Raw genomic sequence first — 22,614 nt, 5'->3', positions numbered from 1 at the left:
TATTTTTGAGTGACGACGGGGATATACCCTCCAAACTCGTGTTTGTTCAGCGATGTAAGGACTCCTGTCTAATTGCGAGGGACACATCGGAATTCTCCTCAAGGCTTGGCAGGACAATAGATGTGCCTCTTGAGGTGAGGGGAGAGACCCAGGGTCCATTCCAGTTGCCACAGGGATTTTGGGATTCCTATCAATTTTCAAGAGGAGGAAGCCATCCTCTCCTTTTGAAGCATTTAACTCTGTGTGCCTCTGGAGGTTTCAAAAGGTTGTGAGTCCTCCTGTCGAGATGAGGCGGGGAACTAGGGCTTTCTCTAGGGTCTCCACAGGGGATTCAGACATCCCTTCATCTGTTGAGATAAAAGACAAGCCTGCATTCATGTCACTGCAGGGAGATCCGGTCTTATTTAGAGTCAGGGCATCTCGGTGACCATTCCACTTGAAGCAGCAAACTCAGGGTCCCTCTCACATACCTATAGCTTAGAGAAGCCTACACTTGAGGGGCTTGTGGAAATTTGGCATTCCTGTGGAGTCGAAGCCAGGGAATCAGCTCTCATCTCGAGATGATTTGGGACACAGGGAGCTTTTCTCGAGTTGCTGTGTTGAACTTGGTGTTCCTTTAGACTTTAGACAGGATTCTCGGGGAAACTCTGGAGTTGCCTAAAGGAAGTAAGCCCCTTATCGTGTATGATGGGTAACACGGGATGGCTTTGGAGACAATGCAGGGGAATCGGGCCTCATCTCGAGTTGATTTGGAGTACACTGAGCAGTTTCATGTTGATGAGTGACCTCAGGGTCCCTCTAGACCTGTGACAGTGTTCTTAGGGTCTCCCTGGATTTCCATCAAGGAAGTCAAGCCTCCTTTCGTGTTTGATGGGGAACATGGACTTACTCTGCCTGCATTGAAGGCGAATCGGGTCTCATCTCGCGGTTAGGGAAAAGTTCCTTGTTTTCCTGGAGTAGCAGCGGGAACCTGGGTTATGTTGTTGAGTTACGGCGGGGATGGCCCTTCAAAATTCGAGTTTGGTCAGTGACGTCAGGACTCCTGTCTAGCTGCGAGGGACACCTTTGGATTCTCCTCGAGGATTGGCAGGACAGTAGGGACGCCTCTCGAGGTGAGGCGGGAGACCAAGTTTCCCTGTGCAGTTGCCAGAGCGATTCTGTGACTCCTGTCAGTATTCAAGAGGAGTCAGGCTTCGTCTCCTTTGAAGCATTGAACTCGGCGTGCCTGTCGTGTTGTCAAAGGGATGTGAGGCCTCCTGTCGAGATGATGCGGCGAACTATGGTATTCTCTAGGATATCCACAGGGGATTCAGACATCCCTTCATCTTGAACTGAAAAACGAGTCTGCATTCAAGTGACTCCTCGGAAATCCGGCCTTATTTCGAGTCAGGGCATCTCGGTGTCCATTCCACTTGAGGCAGCACACTCAGGGTCCCTCTCACGTACACATAGCTGAGAGAATCCTGCTCGTATAGTGCTTGTGGAAAGTTGGCATTCCTCTTGAGTCCAAGCCAGGGAATCAGCACTCATCTCAAAATGATGTGGGGTTCACGGAGCTTTTCTCGAGTTGCTTTGCTGAACTGGTGTTCCTCTAGACTTGGGACGGTTTTCTCGGGGAATCTCTGAAGTTGCCTAAAAGAAGTCAAGCCACTTGTCCTGTTTGATGAGGAATGCAGGATTGCTTTGGAGCCAATGCAGGGGAATCGGGCCTCATCTTGAGTTGATTTGCAGTACACGGGACTCTTTTGTGTCGCTGCATTGAACTCAGGGTCCCTCTAGACTTGTGACAGAGTTCTTGGGGAGTATGTGGAGTTTCATCTAGGAAGTCAAGGCTCCTTTTGTGTTTGACGGGAACACATACTTGCTCAGCATGCAATGCAGGGGAATCGGGCCTCACATCGCGGCGAGGGGGAATTCTCAAGGTTTTCTCGAGTTGTGCCAGGAACCCGGGGTATGTTGAGTTACGGCGGGAATGGCCCTTCAAAAACCGTGTTAGTTCAGTGACGTCAGGACTCCTGTGTAGTTGTGAGGGACACATCGGGATTCTCCTCGAGGCTTGGCAAGACAATAGGGACGCCTCTCGAGGTGAGGCGGGAGTCCAAGTTTCCCTGTGCAGTTGCCAGAGCGATACTGTGACTCCTGTCAGTTTTCAAGAGGAGTTAGGCTTTGTCTCCTTTTGAAGCATTGAAATCCGCGTGATTCTCGTGTTTTCAAAGGGATGTGAGGCCTCCTTTTGATATGAGTCAGGGAACTAGGCTATTTTGTAGCATCTTCACAGGGCATTCAGACATCCCTTCATCTTGTGAGATGAAAGACGAGCCTTCATTCAAGTCACTCCAGAGAAATCCGGCCTTATTTCGAGTCAGAGCATCTCGGTGTCCATTCCACTTGAGGCAGCAAACTCAGGGTCCCTCTCACATACTTATAGCTTAGAGAAGCCTCCTAGTAAAATGCCTGTGGAAAGTTGGCATTGCTCTTAAGTCAAAGCCAGGGAATCAGCTCTCATCTCGAGATGATTTGGGGCACACGGAGCTTTCTTGACTTGCTGTGCTGAACTTGGTGTTCCTCTAGACTTGTGACAGCACTCTCGTGGAATCTCTGAAGTTGCCTAAAGGAAGTCCAGCCACTTGTCATGTTTGAAGGGGAACGTGGATGGCTCTAGAGCCAATGCAGGGGAATCAGGACTCATCTCAATTTGATTTAGAGTACACGGAGTTCTTTTGTGTTGCTTTCGGTACCTAAGGGTCCCTCTATATTTGTGAGACTGTTCTTGGGGACTCTCTGGAGTTCCATCAAGGAATTCAAGGCTCCTTTCATGTTTGATGGGAAACAAGGACTTGCTCTGCACTCAATGCAGGGGAATCTGGTCTCTTCTGTCATCGAGCAGGAAGTCTCATGGTTTTTCTCAAATTGCAGAGAGAACCTGAGGTATATTCTCGAGTTAAGAAGGGGATGGCCCCTCAAAACTCCTGTTTGTTCAATGACATCAGGACACCTGTCTAGTTGCGAGGGTCCTATCGGGATTCTCCTCGAGGCTTGGCTGGGCAATAGGGATGCCTCTCGAGGTGAGTAGGGAGACCCACTGTCACTTTCAAGTTGCTACCTGGATACTGGGATTCCTGTCAGTTTTCAAGAGGAGTCAATCATCGTCTACCTTTGAAGCACTGAACTCCGTGTTCCTCTTGGGTTGTGAAAGGGATGTGAGGCTTCCTTTTGAGATGAGGCGGGGAACTAGGGCTTTCTCTAGGGCCTCCACAGGGGATTCAGACATCCCTTCATCTTGCGAGATGAAAGAAAAGCCTGCATTCATGTCACTGCAGGGAAATCCCGGCTTATTTTGAGTCAGTGTATCTTGGTGTCCTTTCCACTTGAGGCAGAAAACTCAGGGTCCCTCTCACGTACCTATGGCTGAGAGAAGCCTCCACTTTAGGTGTTGCTTAAAGATGGGATTCCTCTTGAGTCAAAGCCAGGGAATCAGCTCTCCTCTCGAGATGATTTGAGGTACTCGGAGGTGTTTTCTAGTTGCTGTGCTGAAAGTGGTGTTCCGCTATACGTAGGACGGTGTTCTCGGGGAATCTCTGTTGTTGCCTACAGGAAGTCAAGCCACTTTTCTTGTTTGATGGGGAACGCAGGGTGGCTCTGGAGCCAATGTAGGGGAATCTGGCCACATCTCGAGTTGAGTTGGGGTACACCGAGCACTTTCGAATTGCTGCGGTGACCTAAGGTCCCTCTATGATTGTATCCGTGTTCTTGGGGACACTCTGGAGTTCCATCAAGGAAGTCAAGGCTCCATTCTTGTTTGATGGGGAACACGGAATTGCTGTGCACGCAATGCAGGGGTATCAGATCTCATCTCTCATCGAGTGGGAAGTCTCATGGTTTTTCTCGAGTTGTGGAGGGAACCTGGGTTATATTCTCGAGTGACACCGGGGATGGACCCTCCAAACTCGTGTTTGTTCAGCTATGTAAGGACTCCTGTCTAATTGTGAGGGGCACATCAGGATTCACCTCAATGCTTGGCAGGACAATAGGGACGCCTCTCCAGGTGAGGGGGTAGAACAAGTTTCCCTGTGCAGTTGCCAGTGCTTACTGTGACTCCTGTTAGTTTTCCAGAGGAGTCAGGCTTCGTCTCCTTTTGAAGCATAGAACTCTGCATGCCTCTTTTATTGTCAAAGTGATATGAGGCCTCCTGTCAAGATGAGGCAGGGAACTAGGGCTTTCTCTAGGGCCTCCACAGGGGATTCAGACATCCCTTCATCTTGCGAGATGAAAGAAAAGCCTGCATTCATGTCACTGCAGGGAAATCCCGGCTTATTTTGAGTCAGTGTATCTTGGTGTCCTTTCCACTTGAGGCAGTAAACTCAGGGTCCCTCTCACGTACCTATGGCTGAGAGAAGCCTCCACTTTAGGTGTTGCTTAAAGATGGGATTCCTCTTGAGTCAAAGCCAGGGAATCAGCTCTCCTCTCGAGATGATTTGAGGTACTCGGAGCTATTTTCTAGTTGCTGTGCTGAAAGTGGTGTTCCGCTATACGTAGGACGGTGTTCTCGGGGAATCTCTGTTGTTGCCTACAGGAAGTCAAGCCACTTTTCTTGTTTGATGGGGAACGCAGGGTGGCTCTGGAGCCAATGTAGGGGAATCTGGCCACATCTCGAGTTGAGTTGGGGTACACCGAGCACTTTCGAGTTGCTGCGGTGACCTAACGTCCCTCTATGATTGTATCCGTGTTCTTGGGGACACTCTGGAGTTCCATCAAGGAAGTCAAGGCTCCTTTCTTGTTTGATGGGGAACACGGAATTGCTGTGCACGCAATGCAGGGGTATCAGATCTCATCTCTCATCGAGTGGGAAGTCTAATGGTTTTTCTCGAGTTGTGGAAGGAACCTGGGTTATATTCTCGAGTGACGACGGGGATTGATCCTCCAAACTCGTGTTTGTTCAGCTATGTAAGGACTCCTGTCTAATTGTGAGGGGAACATCGGGATTCACCTCAAGGCTTGGCAGGACAATAGGGACGCCTCTCCAGGTGAGGGGGTAGAAGAAGTTTCCCTGTGCAGTTGCCAGTGCTTACTGTGACTCCTGTTAGTTTTCCAGAGGAGTCAGGCTTCGTCTCCTTTTGAAGCATAGAACTCTGCATGCCTCTTTTATTGTCAAAGAGATATGAGGCCTCGTGTCGAGATGAGGTGGGGAACTAGGGCTATCTCTAGGGTCTTCCCAGGGGATTCAGACATCCCTTCATCTTGTGAGATGTAAGACGATCCGGCATTCAAGTCACTGCAGGGAATTCCGGCCTTATTTCAAGTCAGGGCATCTCGGTGTCCATTCCACTTGAGGTGGAAATCTCAGGGTCCCTCTCACATACCTAGAGCTGAGAAAAGCCTTCGCTTGAGCTGCTTGTGGAAAGTTGGCATTCCTCTTGAGTCGAATCCAGGGAATCAGCTCTCATCTTGAAATGATGTGGGGCTCACGGAGCTTTTCTCAAGTTGCTGTGCTGAACTGGTGTTCCTCTAGACTAGGGACGGTGTTCTTGGGGAATCTCTGGAGTTGCCTAAAAGAAGTCAAGCCACTTGTCGTGCTTGATGAGGAAAGCAGGATTGCTCTGGAGCCAGTGCAAGGGAATTGGGCCTCATCTCCCAGCGTGGGGGAGTTCTCATGGTTTTCTCGTGTTGTGGTGGGAACCTGGGTTATGTTCTTGAGTTACGGTGGAGATGGCCCTTCAAAACGTGTGTTGGTTCAGGGATATCAGGACCCCTGTCTAGTTGCGAGGGACACATCGGGATTCTCCTCGAGGCTTGGCAGGACAATAGGGACGCCTGTCGAGGTGAAGGGGGAGACCCAGGGTGCATTCCAGTTGCCACAAGGATTTTGGGATTCCTATCAATTTTCAAGAGGAGGCAGCCATCCTCTCCTTTTGAAGCATTTAACTCCGCGTGCCTCTGGATGTTTCAAAAGGTTGTGAGGCCCCCTTTTGAGATAAAGCGGGGAACCAGGGCTTTCGCTAGGGTCTCCACAGGGGATTCAGACATCCCTTCATCTTTTGAGATGAAAGACAAGCCTGCATTCATGTCACTGCAGGGAGATCCAGTCTTATTTAGAGTCAGGGCATCTCGGTGACCATTCCACTTGAAGCAGCAAACTCAGGGTCCCTCTCACATACCTATAGCTGAGAGAAGCCTACTCTTGAGGGGCTTGTGGAAAGTTGGCATTCCTGTTGAGTTGAAGCCAGGGAAGCAGCTTCATCTCGAGATGATTTGGGGCACAGGGAGCTTTTCTCGTGTTTCTGTGTTGAACTTGGTGTTCCTTCCGATTTGAGACGGCGTTCTCCGGGAAACTCTGGAGTTGCCTAAAGGAAGTAAGGCCCTTATCCTGTATGATGGGTAATGCGGGATGGCTCTGGAGACAATGCAGGGGAATCGGGCCTCATCTCGAGTTGATTTGGAGTACACTGAGCCCTTTAATGTTGATGCGGGGACCTCAGGGTCCCTCTAGACTTGTGACAGTGTTCTTGGGGTCTCCATGGAGTTCAGTCAAGGAAGTCAAGCTTCCTTTAGTGTTTGTTGGGGAACACGGACTTTCTCTGCATGCATTGCAGGGGAATCGGGCCTCATCTTGCGGTTAGGGAAAAGTCTCATTTTTTTTCTGGAGTTGCCACGGGAATCTGGGTTATGATGTTGTTTCGGCGGTGATGACCCTTCAAAATTCGAGTTTGATCAGCGACGTCAGGACTCCTGGCTAGTTGCAAGGGACACCTTGGGATTCTCCTCGAAGCTTGGCAGGACAATAGGGATGCCTCTCGAGGTGAGCTTGGACACCAAGTTTCCCTTTGCAGTTGCCAGAGTGATACTGTGACTCCTGTCAGTTTTCAAGAGGAGTCAGGCTTCCTCTCCTTTTGAAGCATTGAACTCGGTGTGCCTCTCGTGCTGTCAAAGGGATGTGAGGCCTCCTGTCGAGATGAGGCGGGGAACTATGGTATTCTCTAGGGTCTTCACAGGGAATTCAGACATCCTTTCATCTTGTGAGCTGAAAGACGAGCCTGCTTTCAAGTCACTCCAGGGATATCCGGCCTTATTTTGAGTGAGGGCATCTAGGTGTCCATTCCACTCGAGGCAGCAAACTCAGGGTCCCTCTCACATACCTAGAGCTGAGAACACCTCCAATTGAGCTGCTTGTGGAAAGTTGCCATTCCTCTTGAGTCAAAGCCATGGATTCAGAACCCTACTGGAGATGATTTGGGGTACACGGAGCCTCTCTCGAGTTGCTGTGCTGAACTTGGTGTTCCTCTAGACTTGTGACAGTATCCTCTGGAATCTCTGGAGTTGCCTAAAGGAAGTCAAGCCACTTGTCATGTTTGATGGGGAACGTGGGATGGCTCTAGAGCCAATGCATGGGAATCGGGCCTCATCTCGAGTTGATTTGGAGTACACGGTGCACTTTCGTGTTGCGGCGGGGAACTAAGGGTCCCTCTATACTTGTGAGACTGTTCTTGGGGACTCTCTGGAGTTCCATCAAGGAAGTCAAGTCTCCTTTCATGTTTGATGGGGAACCCGGACTTGCTCTGCACTCAATGCAGGGGAATCTCGTCTCATCTCTGATCGACCGGTAAGTCTCATGGTTTTTCTCAAATTGCAGACAGAACCTGAGGTATATTCTCGAGTTAGGAAGGGGATGGCCCCTCAAAACTCCTGTTTGTTCAACGACGTCAGGACACCTATCTTTTTGCGAGGGTCCTATCGGGATTCTCCTCGAGGCTTGGCTGGGCAAAAGGGACGCCTCTCGAGGTGAGTAGGGAGACCCACTGTCACTTTCAAGTTGCTACCTGCATACTGGGATTCCTGTCAACTTTCAAGAGGAGTCAATCATCGTCTACATTTGAAGCATCGAACTCCGTGTTCCTCTAGGGTTGTCAAAGGGGTGTGAGGCTTCCATTCGAGATGAGGCGGAGAACTAAGGCTTTCTCTAGGGTCTCCACAGGGGATTCAGACATCCCTTCATCTTGTGAGATAAAAGACAAGCCTGCATTCATGTCACTGCAGGGAAATCCGGCCTTATTTCGAGTCAGGGCATCTCGGTGACCATTCCACTTGAAGCACCAAACTCAGGGTCCCTCTCACATACCTATAGCTGAGAGAAGCCTATTCTTGAGGGGCTTGTGGAAAGTTGGCATTCCTGTGGAGTCGAAGCCAGGGAATCAGCTATCATCTCGAGATGATTTGGGGCACAGTGTCCTTTCCTGAGTTGCTTTGTTAAACTTGGTGGTCTTTAGACTGGAGTCGGTATTCTCGGGGAAACTCTGAAGTTGCTTAAAGGAAGTAAGCACCTTATCGTGTATGATGGGTAATGCGGGATGACTCTGGAGACAATGCAGGGGAATCGGGCCTCATCTCTAGTTGATTTGGCGTATACTGAGCCCTTTCTTGTTGATGCGGGACTTCAGGGTCCCTCTAGACTTGTGACAGTGTTCTTGGGGTGTCCCTGGAGTTCCATCAAGGATGTCAAGCCTCCTTTCGTGTTTGATGGGGACTACAGACTTACTCTGCATGCATTGCAGGGGAATCGGGCCTCATCTCGCGGTTTGGGAAATGTCCCATTCTTTTCCTGGAGTTGCCACGGGAACCTGGATTATGTTGTCGAGTTACGGCGGGGATGACCCTTCAAAACTTGAGTTTCTTCAGCGACGTCAGGTCTCCTGTCTAGCTGTGAGGGACACCTTTGGATTCCCCTCGAGGCTTGGCAGGACAATAGGGACGCCTCTTGAGGTGAGGAGGGCGATCAAGTTTCCCTGTGCAGTTGTCAGAGCGCTACTGTGACTCCTGTCAGTTTTCAAGAGGAGTCAGACTTCGTCTCCTTTTGAAGGATTGAACTCGGCGTGCCTGTCATGTTTTCAAAGGGATGTGAGGCCTCCTGTCGAGATGAGGCGGGGAACTATGGTATTCTCTAGGGTCTCCATAGGGGATTCAGACATGCCTCAATCTTGTGAGCTGAAAGACGAGCCTGCATTCAAGTCACTCCAGGGAAATCCGGCCTTATTTCAAGTCAGGGCATCTCGGTGTCCATTCCATTTTGGCAGCACACTCAGGGTCCCTCTCATGGACACATAGCTGAGATAATCCTGCTCGTATAGGGCTTGTGGAAAGTTGGCATTCCTCTTGAATCCAAGCCAGGGAATCAGCTCTCATCTCAAATTGATGTGGGGTTCACGGAGCTATTCTCGAGTTGCATTGCTGAACTGTTGTTCCTCTAGTCTTGGGACGGTTTTCTCAGGGAATCTCTGAAGTTGCCTAAAAGAAGTCAAGCCACTTGTCCTGTTTGATGAGGAATGCAGGATTGCTCTGGAGCCAATGCAGGGGAATCGGGCCTCATCTCGAGTTGATTTGCAGTACACAGGACTCTTTCGTGTTGCTGCATTGAACTCAGGGTCCCTCTAGACTTGTGACAGAGTTCTTGGGGAATATGTGGAGTTTCATCTAGGAAGTCAAGGCTCCTTTCGTGTTTGACGGGGAACACGTACTTGCTCAGCATGCAATGCAGGGGAATCGGGCCTCACATCGCGGCGAGGGGGAATTCTCATGGTTTTCTCGAGTTGTGACAGGAACCTGGGGTATGTTGTCGAGTTACAGAGGGAATGGCCCTTCAAAAACCGTGTTAGTTCAGCGACGTCAGGACTCCTGTGTAGTTGTGAGGGACACATCGGGATTCTCCTCGAGGCTTGGCAAGACAATAGGGATGCCTCTCGAGGTGAGGCGGGAGATCAAGTTTCCCTGTGCAGTTGCCAGAGCGATACTGTGACTCCTGTCAGTTTTCAAGAGGAGTTAGGCTTTGTCTCCTTTTGAAGCATTGAACTCCGCGTGCCTCTCGTGTTGTCAAAGGGATGTGACACCTCCTTTCGAGATGAGTCGGGGAACTAGGCTATTCTCTAGCATCTTCACAGGGAATTCAGACATCCCTTCATCTTGTGAGATGAAAGACGAGCCTGCATTCAAGTCACTCCAGAGAAATCCGGCCTTATTTCGAGTCAGAGCATCTCAGTGACCATTCCACTTGAGGCAGCAAACTCAGGGTCCCTCTCACATACTTATAGCTTAGAGAAGCCTCCTCATAAGATGCGTGTGCAAAGTTGGTATTGCTCTTAAGTCAAAGCCAGGGAATCAGCTCTCATCTCGAGATGATTTGGGGTACACGGAGCTTTTCTCGACTTTCTGTGCTGAACTTGGTGTTCCTCTAAACTTGTGACACTACTCTCGTGGAATCTCTGGAGTTGCCTAAAGGAAGTCAAGCCACTTGTCGTGTTTGAAGGGGAACGTGGGATGGCTCTAGAGCCATTGCAGGGGAATCAGGCCTCATCTCAAGTTGATTTGGAGTACACGGAGCGCTTTTGTGTTGCTGTGGGTACCTAAGGGTGCCTCTATACTTGTAAGACTGTTCTTGGGGACTCTCTGGAGTTCCATCAAGGAATTCAAGGCTCCTTTCGTGTTTGATGGGGAACACGGACTTGCTCTGCACTCAATGCAGGGGAATCTGGTCTCATCTGTCATCGAGCGGGAAGTCTCATGGATTTTTCTCGACTTGCGGAGAGAACCTGATGTATATTCTCGAGTTAAGAAGGGGATGGCCCCTCAAAACTCCTGTTTGTTCAACGACGTCAGGACACCTGTCTAGTTGCGAGGATCCTATCGGGATTCTTCTCGAGGCTTGGCTGGGCAATAGGGACGCCTCTCGAGGTGAGTAGGGAGACCCACTGTCACTTTCAAGTTGCTACCTGGATACTGGGATTCCTGTCGATTTTCAAGAGGAGTCAATCATCGTCTACCTTTGAAGCATTGAACTCCGTGTTCCTCTCGGTTTGTCAAAGGGATGTGAGGCTTCCTTTTGAGATGAGGCGGAGAACTAAGGCTTTCTCTAGGGTCTCCACAGGGGATTCAGACATCCCTTCATCTTGCGAGATGAAAGAAAAGCCTGCATTCATGTCACTGCAGGGAAACCCGGGCTTATTTTGAGTCAGGGTATCTCGGTGTCCTTTCCACTTGAGGCAGTAAACTCAGGGTCCCTCTCACGTACCTATGGCTGAGAGAAGCCTCCTCTTTAGGTGTTTCTTAAAGCTGGCATTCCTATTGAGTCAAAGCAGGGAATCAGCTCTCCTCTCGAGATGATTTGAGGTACACGGAGCTGTTTTCTAGTTGCTGTGCTGAAAGTGGTGTTCCGCTATACGTAGGACGGTGATCTCGCGGAACCTCTGTTGTTGCCTAAAGGAAGTCAAGCCACTTGCCTTGTTTGATGGGGAATGCAGGATGGCTCTGGAGCCAATGTAGGGGAATCTGGCCACATCTTGAGTTGAGTTGGGGTACACCGAGCACTTTCGAGTTGCTGCGGTGACCTAAGGTCCCTCTATGCTTGTATCCGTGTTCTTGGGGACACTCTGGAGTTCCATCAAGGAAGTCAAGGCTCCTTTCTTGTTTGATGGGGAACACGGAATTGCTCTGCACGCAATGCAGGGGTATCAGATCTCATCTCTCATCGAGTGGGAAGTCTAATGGTTTTTCTCGAGTTGTGGAGGGAACCTGGGTTATATTCTCGAGTGACACCGGGGATGGACCCTCCAAACTAGTGTTTGTTCAGCTATGTAAGGACTCCTGTCTAATTGTGAGGGACTGATCGGGATTCACCTCAAGGCTTGGCAGGACAATAGGGACGCCTCTCCAGGTGAGGGGGTAGAACAAGTTTCCCTGTGCAGTTGCCAGTGCTTACTGTGACTCCTATTAGTTTTCCAGAGGAGTCAGGCTTCGTCTCCTTTTGAAGCATTGAACTCTGCTTGCCTCTTGTATTGTCAAAGGGATGTGAGGCCTCCTGTTGAGATGAGGTGGGGAACTAGGGCTTTCTCCAGTGTCTTCCCAGGGGACTCAGACATCCCTTCATCTTGTGAGATGTAAGATGAGCCGGCATTCAAGTCACTGCAGGGAATTCCGGCCTTATTTCAAGTCAGGGCATCTCGGTGTCCGTTCCACTTGACGCAGCAAACTCAGGGTCCCTCTCACATACCTAGAGCTGAGAAAAGCCTTCGCTTGAGCTGCTTGTGGAAAGTTGGCATTCCTCTTGAGTCGAATCCAGGGAATCAGCTCTCATCTCGAAATGATGTGGGGCTCACGGAGCTTTTCTCGAGTTGCTGTGCTGAACTGGTGTTCCTCTAGACTTGGGACGGTGTTCTTGGGGAATCTCTGGAGTTGCCTAAAAGAAGTCAAGCCACTTGTCCTGTTTGAAGAGGAATGCAGGTTTGCTCTGTGCCAGTACAATGGAATCGGGCCTCATCTCGCAGCGAGGGGGAATTCTCATGGTTTTCTCGTGTTGTGGTGGGAACCTGGGTTATGTTCTTGAGTTACGGCGGAGATGGCCCTTCAAAACTCGTGTTGGTTCAGGGATATCAGGACCCCGGTCTAGTTGCGAGGGACACATCGGGATTCTCCTCGAGACTTGGCAGGACAATAGGGACGCCTGTCGAGGTGAGGGGGGAGACCCAGGGTCCATTCCAGTTGCCACAGGGATTTTGGGATTCCTATCAACTTTCAAGAGAAGGCAGCCAGCCTCTCCTTTTGAAGCATTTAACTCCATGTGCCTCTGGAGGTTTCAAAAGGTTGTGAGGCCTCCTGTCGAGCTGAGGCGGGGAACTAGGGCTTTCACTAGGGTCTCCACAGGGGCTTCAGACATCCCTTTATCTTTTGAGTTGAAAGAAAAGCCTGCATTCATGTCACTGCAGGGAGATCCGGCATTATTTCGAGTCAGGGCATATCGGTGACCAATCCACTTGAAGCAGCAAACTCAGGGTCCCTCTCACATACCTATAGCTGAGAGAAGCCTACTCTTGAGGGGCTTGTGTAAAGTTGGCAATCCTTTTGAGTCGAATACAGGGAATCAGCTCTCATCTCGAGATGATTTGGGCCACAGGGAGCTTTTCTCGAGTTACTGTGTTGAAATTGGTGTTCCTTTAGACTTGTGACGGGATTCTCCGGGAAACTCTGGAGTTGCCTAAAGGAAGTAAGCCTCTTTTCGTGTATGATGGGTAACGCTGGATCGCTCTGGAGACAATGCAGTGGAATCGGGCCTCATCTCGAGTTGATTTGGAGTACACTGAGCCCTTTCTTGTTGGTGCGGGACCCTCAGGCTCCCTTTAGACTTGTGACAGTGTTCTTGGGGTCCCCCAGGAGTTCCATCAAGGAATTCAAGGCTCCTTTTGTATTTGATGCGGAACACGGACTTGCTCTGCACTCAGTGCAGGGGAATCTCGTCTCATCTGTCATCGAACGGGAAGTCTCATGATTTCTCTCGAATTGCAGAGAGAACCTGATGTATATTCTCGAGTGAAGAACGGGATGGCCCCTCAAAACTCCTGTTTGTTCACCGACGTCAGGACACCTGTCTAGTTGCGAGGGTCCTATCGGGATTCTCCTCGAGGCTTGGCTGGGCAATAGGGATGCCTCTCGAGGTGAGTAGGGAGACCCACTGTCACTTTCAAGTTGCTACCTGGATACTGGGATTCCTGTCGATTTTCAAGAGGAGTCAATCATCGTCTACCTTTGAAGCATTGAACTCCGTGTTCCTCTCGGGTTCTCAAAGGGATGTGAGGCTTCCTTTTGTGATGAGGCGGGGAACTAGGGCTTTCTCTAGGGTCTCCACAGGGGATTCAGACATCCCTTCATCTTGCGAGATGAAAGAAAAGCCTGCATTCATGTCACTGCAGGGAAATCCAGGCTTATTTCGAGTCAGGGTATCTCAGTGTCCTTTCCACTTGAGGCAGCAAACTCAGGGTTCCTCTCATGTACCTATGGCTGAGAGAAGCCTCCACTTTAGGTGTTGCTTAAAGCTGGCATTCCTATTGAGTCAAAGCAGAGAATCAGCTCTCCTCTCGAGATGATTTGAGGTACTCGGAGCTATTTTCTAGTTGCTGTGCTGAAAGTGGTGTTCCGCTATACGTAGGATGGTGTTCTCGGGGAATCTCTGTTGTTGCCTAAAGGAAGTCAAGCCACTTGCCTTGTTTGATGGGGAACACAGGATGGCTCTGGAGCCAATGTAGGGGAATCTGGCCACATCTCGAGTTGAGTTGGGGTACACCGAGCACTTTCGAGTTGCTGCGGTGACCTAAGGTCCCTCTATGCTTGCATCTGTGTTCTTGGGGACACTCTGGAGTTCCATCAAGGAAGTCAAGGCTCCTTTCTTGTTTGATGGGGAACACGGAATTGCTGTGCACGCAATGCAGGGGTATCAGATCTCATCTCTCATCGAGTGGGAAGTCTCATGGTTTTTCTCGAGTTGTGGAGGGAACCTCGGTTATATTCTCGAGTTACGACGGGGATGGACCCTCCAAACTCGTGTTTGTTCAGCTATGTAAGGACTCCTGTCTAATTGCGAGGGACACATCGGGATTCACCTCAAGGCTTGGCAGGACAATAGGGACGCCTCTCCAGGTGAGGGGGGGAGAACAAGTTTCCCTGTGCAATTGCCAGTGCTTACTGTGACTCCTGTTAGTTTTCCAGAGGAGTCAGGCTTCGTCTCCTTTTGAAGCATTGAAATCTGCATGCCTCTTGTATTGTCAAAGAGATGTGAGGCCTCCTGTCAAGATGAGGTGGGGAACTAGGGCTTTCTCTAGGGTCTTTCCAGGGGATTCAGACATCCCTTCATCTTGTGAGATGTAAGATGAGCCGGCATTCAAGTCACTGCAGGGAATTCCGGCCTTATTTCAAGTCAGGGCGACTCGGGGTCCATTCCATTTGAGGCAGCAATCTCAGGGTCCCTCTCACATACCTAGAGCTTAGAAAAGCCTTCGCTTGAGCTGCTTGTGGAAAGTGGGCATTTCTCTTGAGTTGAAGCCAGGGAATCAGCTCTTATCTCGAAATGATGTGGGGCTCACGGAGCTTTTCTCAAGTTGCTGTGCTGAACTGGTGTTCCTCTAGACTTGGGACGGTGTTCTTGGGGAATCTCTGGAGTTGCCTAAAAGAAGTCAAGCCACTTGTTCTGTTTGATGAGGAATGCAGGATTGCTCTGGAGCCAGTGCAACGGAATCGGGCCTCATCTCGCAGCGAGGGGGAATTCTCATGGTTTTCTCGTGTTGTGGTGGGAACCTGGGTTATGTTCTTGAGTTACGGCAGAGATGGCCCTTCAAAACTCGTGTTGGTTCAGGGATATCAGGACCCCTGTCTAGTTGCGAGGGACACATCGGGATTCTCCTCGAGGCTTGGCAGGACAATAGGGACGCCTGTCGAGGTGAGGGGGGGAGACCCAGGGTCCATTCCAGTTGCCACAGGGATTTTGGGATTCCTATCAACTTTCAAGAGGAGGAAGCCATCCTCTCCTTTTGAAGCATTTAACTCCGCGTGCCTCTGGAGGTTTCAAAAGGTTGTGAGTCCTCCTGTCGAGATGAGGCTGGGAACTAGAGCTTTCCCTAGGGTCTCCACAGGGGATTCAGACATCCCTTCATCTTTTGAGTTGAAAGACAAGCCTGCATTAATGTCACTGCAGGGAGATCCTCCCTTATTTCAAGTCAGGGCATCTGGGTGACCATTTCGTTTGAAGCAGCAAACTCAGGGTCCCTCTCACATACCTATAGCTGAGAGAAGCCTACTCTTGAGGGGCTTGTGGAAAGTTGGCATTCCTCTTGAGTCGAAGCCAGGGAATCAGCTCTCATTTCGAGATGATTTGGGGCACAGGGACCTTTCCTGAGTTGCTGTGTTGAACTTGGTGATCTTTCGACTTGAGTCGGTATTCTCGGGGAAACTCTGAAGTTGCCTAATGGAAGTAAGCCCCTTATGGTGTATGATGGGTAATGCGGGATGGCTCTGGAGACAATGCAGGGGAATCGGGCCTCATGTCAAGTTGATTTGGAGTACACTGAGCCATTTCATGTTGATGGGGGACCTCAGGGTCCCTCTAGACTTGTGACAGTGTTCTTGGGGTCTCCCTGGAGTTCTGTCAAGGAAGTCAAGCCTCCTTTCGTGTTTGATGGGGAACATGGACTTACTCTGCATGCATTGCAGTAGAATCGGGCCTCATCTCGCGGTTTTGGAAAAGTCTCATTGTTTTCCCGGAGTAGCAGCAGGAACCTGAGTTATGTTGTCGCGTTACGGCGGGCATGGACCTTCAAAAACCGTGTTGGTTCAGCGACGTCAGGACTCCTGTCTAGTTCGAGGGACACATTAGGATACTCCTCAAGGCTTTGCAGGGCAAAAGGGAGGCCTCCCGAGGTGAGGCGGGAAACCCAGTTTCCCTTTGCAGTTGCCACAGGGATATTTGGATTCGTATTCATTTTCAAGAAGAGTCAGGCTTTGTCTCCTTTTGAAGCATTGAACTCCGTGTGCCTTTCGAGTTTTCAAAGGGATGTGAGGCCTCCTGTCGAGATGAGGCGGGGAACTAGGGAATTCTCTAGCATCTTCACAGGTCATTCAGACATCCCTTCTTCTTGTGAGATGAAAGACAAGCCTGCATTCAAGTCACTCCAGGGAAATCCGGCCTTATTTCGAGTCAGGGCATCTCGGTGACCATTCCACTTGAAGCAGCAAACTCAGGGTCCCTCTCACATACCTATAGCTGAGAGAAGCCTACTCTTGAGGGGCTTGGGGAAAGTTGGCATTCCTGTTGAGTCGAAGCGAGGGGATCATCTCTCATCTCGAGATGATTTGGGGGTACAGGGAGCTTTCCTCGTGTTGCTGTGTTGAACTTGGTGTTCCTCTAGACTTGTGACAGTATTCTCGTGGAATCTCTGGAGTTGCCTAAAAGAAGTCCAGCCACTTGTCGTGTTTGATGTGGAACCTGTTATGGCTCTAGAGCCAATGCAGGGGAATCGGGCCTCATTTCGAGTTGATTTGGAGTACATGGTGCACTTTCCTGTTGCGGCAGGAAACTAAGGGTCCCTCTATATTTGTGAGACTGTTCTTGGGGACTCCTTGGAGTTCCATCAAGGAAGTCAAGGCTCCTTTCGTGTTTGATGGGGAACACGGACTTGCTCTGCACTCAATGCAGGGGAATCTCGTCTCATCTCTGATTGACCGGGAAGTCTCATGGTTTTTCTCAAATTGCAGAGAGAACCTGAGGTATATTCTCAAGTTAAGAAGGGGATGGCCCCTCAAAACTCCTGTTTGTTCAACGACGTCAGGACACCTGTCTAGTTGCCAGGGTCCTATCAGGATTCTCCTCGAGGCTTGGCTGGGCAAAAGGGACGCCTCTCGAGGTGAGTAGGGAGATCCACTCTCCCTATCAAGTTGCTACCTGGATACTGGGAATCCTGTCAATTTTCAAGAGGAGTCTATCATCAGCTACATTTGAAGCATTGAACTCCGTGTTCCTCTTGGGTTGTCAAAGGGATGTGAGGGCTCTTTTCGAGATGAGGTGGGGAACTAGGTCTTTCACTAGGGTCTCCACAGGGGATTCAGACATCCCTTTATCTTGTGAGATGAAAGACAAACCTACATTCACGTCACTGCAGGGAAATCCGGCCTTATTTTGAGTCAGGGCATCTCGGTGACCATTCCACTTGAAGCAGCAAACTCAGGGTCCCTCTCACATACCTATAGTTGGGAGAAGCCTACTCTTGAGGGGCTTGTGGAAATTTGACATTCCTCTTGAGTCAAAGTAGGGAATCAGCTCTCATCTCGAGATGATTTGGGGTACAGGGTCCTTTCCTGAGTTGCTGTGTTGAACTTGGCGGTCTTTAGACTTGAATCGGTATTCTCGGGGAAACTCTGAAGTTGCTTAAAGGACGTAAGCCCCTTATCGTGTATGATGGGTAATGCGGGATGGGTCTGGAGACAATGCAGGGGAATCGGGCCTCATCTCGAGTTGATTTGGAGTACACTGAGACCTTTCATGTTGATGGGGGACCTCAGGGTCCCTCTAGACCTGTGACAGTGTTATTGGCGTCCCCAGGAGTTCCATCAAGGAAGTCAAGTCTCCTTTCGTATTTGATGGTTACACGGACTTACTCTGCATGCATTGCAGGGGAATCGGGCCTCACCTCGCGGTTAGGGATAAGTCTCATTGTTTTCCTTGAGTAGCAGCGGGAACCTGGGTTATGTTGTCGAGTTACGGCGGGGATGACCCTTCAAACTCGAGTTTGTTCAGCGACGTCAGGACTCCTGTCTAGATGCGAAGGACACCTTTGGATTCCCCTCGAGGCTTGGCAGGACAATAGGGATGCCTCTCGAGGTGAGGCGGGGCACCAAGTTTCCCTGTGCAGTTGCAAGAGCGATAATGTGACCCCTGTCAGTTTTCAAGAGGAGTCAGACTTCGTCTCTTTTTGAAGCATTGAACTCGGCGTGCCTGTCGTGTTGTCAAAGGGATGTGAGGCCTCCTGTCGAGATGATGCGGCGAACTATGGTATTCTCTAGGATATCCACAGGGGATTCAGACATCCTTTCATCTTGTGAGCTGAAAGACGAGCCTGCATTCAAGTCACTGCAGGGAAATCCGGCCTTATTTCGAGTCAGGGCATCTCGGTGTACATTCCACTTGAGGCAGCACACTCAGGGTCCCTCTCATGGACACATAGCTGAGAGAATCCTGCTCGTATAGTACTTGTGGAAAGTTGGCATTCCTCTTGAGTCCAAGCCAGGGAATCAGCTCTCATCTCGAAATGATGTGGGGTTCACGGAGCTTTTCTCAAGTTGCTTTGCTGAACTGGTGTTCCTCTAGACTTGGGACGGTTTTCTCGGGGAATCTCTGAAGTTGCCTAAAAGAAGTCAAGCCACTTGTCCTGTTTGATGAGGAATGCTGGATTGCTCTCGAGCCAATGCAGAGGAATTGGGCCTCATCTCGAGTTGATTTGCAGTACACGGGACTCTTTAGTGTTGCTGCGTTGAACTCAGGGTACCTCTAGACTTGTGACAGAGTTCTTGGGGAATATGTGGAGTTTCATGTAGGAAGTCAAGGCTCCTTTCGTGTTTGAGGGGGATCATGTACTTGCTCAGCATGCAATGCAGGGGAATCGGGCCTCACATCGCAGTGAGGGGGAATTCTCATGGTTTTCTCGAGTTGTGACAGGAACCTGGGGTATGTTGTCGAGTTACAGAGGGAATGGCCCTTCAAAACCGTGCTGGTTCAGTGACGTCAGAACTCCTGTGTAGTTTTGAGGGACACATCAGGATTCTCCTCAAGACTTGGCAGAACAATAGGGATGCCTCTCGAGGTGAGGCGGGAGACCAAGTTTCCCTGTGCAGTTGCCAGAGCGATACTGTGACTCCTGTCAGTTTTCAAGAGGAGTTAGGCTTTGTCTCCTTTTGAAGCATTGAACTCCGCGTGCCTCTCGTGTTGTCAAAGGGATGTGAGGCCTCCTTTCGAGATGAGTCAGGGAACTAGGGTATTCTCTAGCATCTTCACAGGGAATTCAGACATCCCTTCATCTTGTGAGATGAAAGACGAGCCTTCATTCAAGTCACTCCAGAGAAATCCGGCCTTATTTCGAGTCAGAGCATCTCGGTGTCCATTCCACGTGAGGCAGCAAACTCAGGGTCCCTCTCACATACTTATAGCTTAGAGAAGCCGCCTCGTAAGATGCGTGTGCAAAGTTGGTATTGCTCTTAAGGCAAAGCCAGGGAATCAGCTCTCATCTCGAGATGGTTTGGGGTACACGGAGCTTTTCTCGACTTGCTGTGCTGAACTTGGTGTTCCTCTAAACTTGTGACAGTACTCTCGTGGAATCTCTGGAGTTGCCTAAAGGAAGTCAAGCCACTTGTCGTGTTTGAAGGGGAACGTGGGATGGCTCTAGAGCCAATTCAGGGGAATCGGGCCTCATCTCAAGTTGATTTGGAGTACACGGAGCGCTTTTGTGTTGCTGTGGGTACCTAAGGGTGCCTCTATACTTGTGAGACTGTTCTTGGGGACTCTCTGGAGTTCCATCAAGGAATTCAAGGCTCCTTTCGTGTTTGATCGGGAACACGGACTTGCTCTGCACTCAATGCAGGGGAATCTGGACTCATCTGTCATCGAGCGGGAAGTCTCATGGTTTTTCTCGACTTGCGGAGAGAACCTGATGTATATTCTCGACTGAAGAAGGGGATGGCCCCTCAAAACTCCTGCTCATTCAACGACGTCAGGACACCTGTCTAGTTGCGAGGGTCCTATCGGGATTCTCCTCGATGCTTGGCTGGGCAATAGGGACGCCTCTCGAGGTGAGTAGGGAGACCCACTGTCACTTTCAAGTTGCTACCTGGATACTGGGATTCCTGTCGATTTTCAAGAGGAGTCAATCATCGTCTACCTTTGAAGCATTGAACTCCGTGTTCCTCTCGGGTTCTCAAAGGGATGTGAGGCTTCCTTTTGTGATGAGGCGGGGAACTAGGGCTTTCTCTAGGGTCTCCACAGGGGATTCAGACATCCCTTCATCTTGCGAGATGAAAGAAAAGCCTGCATTCATGTCACTGCAGGGAAATCCAGGCTTATTTCGAGTCAGGGTATCTCGGTGTCCTTTCCACTTGAGGCAGCAAACTCAGGGTCCCTCTCACGTACCTATGGCTGAGAGAAGCCTCCACTTTAGGTGTTGCTTAAAGCTGGCATTCCTATTGGGTCAAAGCAGAGAATCAGCTCTCCTCTCGAGATGATTTGAGGTACACGGAGCTGTTTTCTAGTTGCTGTGCTGAAAGTGGTGTTTCGCTATACGTAGGACGGTGTTCTCGGGGAACCTCTGTTGTTGCCTAAAGGAAGTCAAGCCACTTGCCTTGTTTGATGGGGAATGCAGGATGGCTCTGGAGCCAATGTAGGGGAATCTGGCCACATCTTGAGTTGAGTTGGGGTACACCGAGCACTTTCGAGTTGCGGCGGTGACCTAAGGTCCCTCTATGCTTGCATCTGTGTTCTTGGGGACACTCTGGAGTTCCATCAAGGAAGTCAAGGCTCCTTTCTTGTTTGATGGGGAACACGGAATTGCTGTGCACGCAATGCAGGGGTATCAGATCTCATTTCTCATCGAGTGGGAAGCCTCATGGTTTTTCTCGAGTTGTGGAGGGAACCTGGGTTATATTCTCGATTTACGACGGGGATGGAACCTCCAAACTCGTGTTTGTTCAGCGATGTAAGGACTTCTGTCTTATTGCGAGGGGCACATCGGGATTCACCTCAAGGCTTGGCAGGACAATAGGGATGCCTCTCCAGGTGAGGGGGAAGAACAAGTTTCCCTGTGCAGTTGCCAGTGCTTACTGTGACTCCTGTTAGTTTTCCAGAGGAGTCAGGCTTCGTTTCCTTTTGAAGCATTGAACTCTGCATGACTCTTGTATTGTCAAAGAGATGTGAGGCCTCCTGTCGAGATGAGGTGTGGAACTAGGGCTATCTCTAGGGTCTTCCCATGGGACTCAGACATCCCTTCATCTTGTGAGATGTAAGATAAGCTGGCATTCAAGTCACTGTAGGGAATTCTGGCCTTATTTCAAGTCAGGGCATCTCGGTGTCCATTCCACTTGAGGCAGCAATCTCAGGGTCCCTCTCACATACCTAGAGCTTAGAAAAGCCTTCGCTTGAGCTGCTTGTGGAAAGTGGGCATTCCTCTTGAGTCGAAGCCAGGGAATCAGCTCTTATCTCGAAATGATGTGGGGCTCACAGAGCTTTTCTCGAGTTGCTGTGCTGAACTGGTGTTCCTCTCGACTTGGGACGGTGTTCTTGGGGAATCTCTGGAGTTGCCTAAAAGAAGTCAAGCCACTTGTCCTGTTTGATGAGGAATGCAGGATTGCTCTGGAGCCAGTGCAACGGAATCGGGACTCATCTCGCAGTGAGGGGGAATTCTCATGGTTTTCTCGTGTTGTGGTGGGAACCTGGGTTATGTTCTTGAGTTACGGCGGAGATGGCCCTTCAAAACTCGTGTTGGTTCAGGGATATCAGGACCCCTGTCTAGTTGCGAGGGACACATCGGGATTCTCCTCGAGGCTTGGCAGGACAATAGGGACACCTGTCGAAGTAAGGTCAGAGACCCAGTGTCCATTCCAGTTGCCACAGGGTTTTTGGGATTCCTATCAATTTTCAAGAGGAGGCAGCCATCCTCTCCTTTTGAAGCATTTAACTCCGCGTGCCTCTGGAGGTTTCAAAAGGTTGTGAGTCCTCCTGTCGAGATGAGGCTGGGAACTAGAGCTTTCCCTAGGGTCTCCACAGGGGATTCAGACATCCCTTCATCTTTTGAGTTGAAAGACAAGCCTGCATTAATGTCACTGCAGGGAGATCCTCCCTTATTTCAAGTCAGGGCATCTGGGTGACCATTTCGTTTGAAGCAGCAAACTCAGGGTCCCTCTCACATACCTATAGCTGAGAGAAGCCTACTCTTGAGGGGCTTGTGGAAAGTTGGCATTCCTCTTGAGTCGAAGCCAGGGAATCAGCTCTCATTTCGGGATGATTTGGGGCACAGGGACCTTTCCTGAGTTGCTGTGTTGAACTTGGTGGTCTTTAGACTTGAGTCGGTATTCTCGGGGAAACTCTGAAGTTGCCTAATGGAAGTAAGCCCCTTATGGTGTATGATGGGTAATGCGGGATGGCTCTGGAGACAATGCAGGGGAATCGGGCCTCATGTCAAGTTGATTTGGAGTACACTGAGCCATTTCATGTTGATGGGGGACCTCAGGGTCCCTCTAGACTTGTGACAGTGTTCTTGGGGTCTCCCTGGAGTT

The sequence above is a fragment of the Cervus elaphus genome, chromosome 13 (genome assembly GCF_910594005.1).
Source record: "Cervus elaphus chromosome 13, mCerEla1.1, whole genome shotgun sequence".
NCBI lineage: Eukaryota > Metazoa > Chordata > Mammalia > Artiodactyla > Cervidae > Cervus > Cervus elaphus.
Note: the sequence above shows the minus strand (reverse complement) of the source record.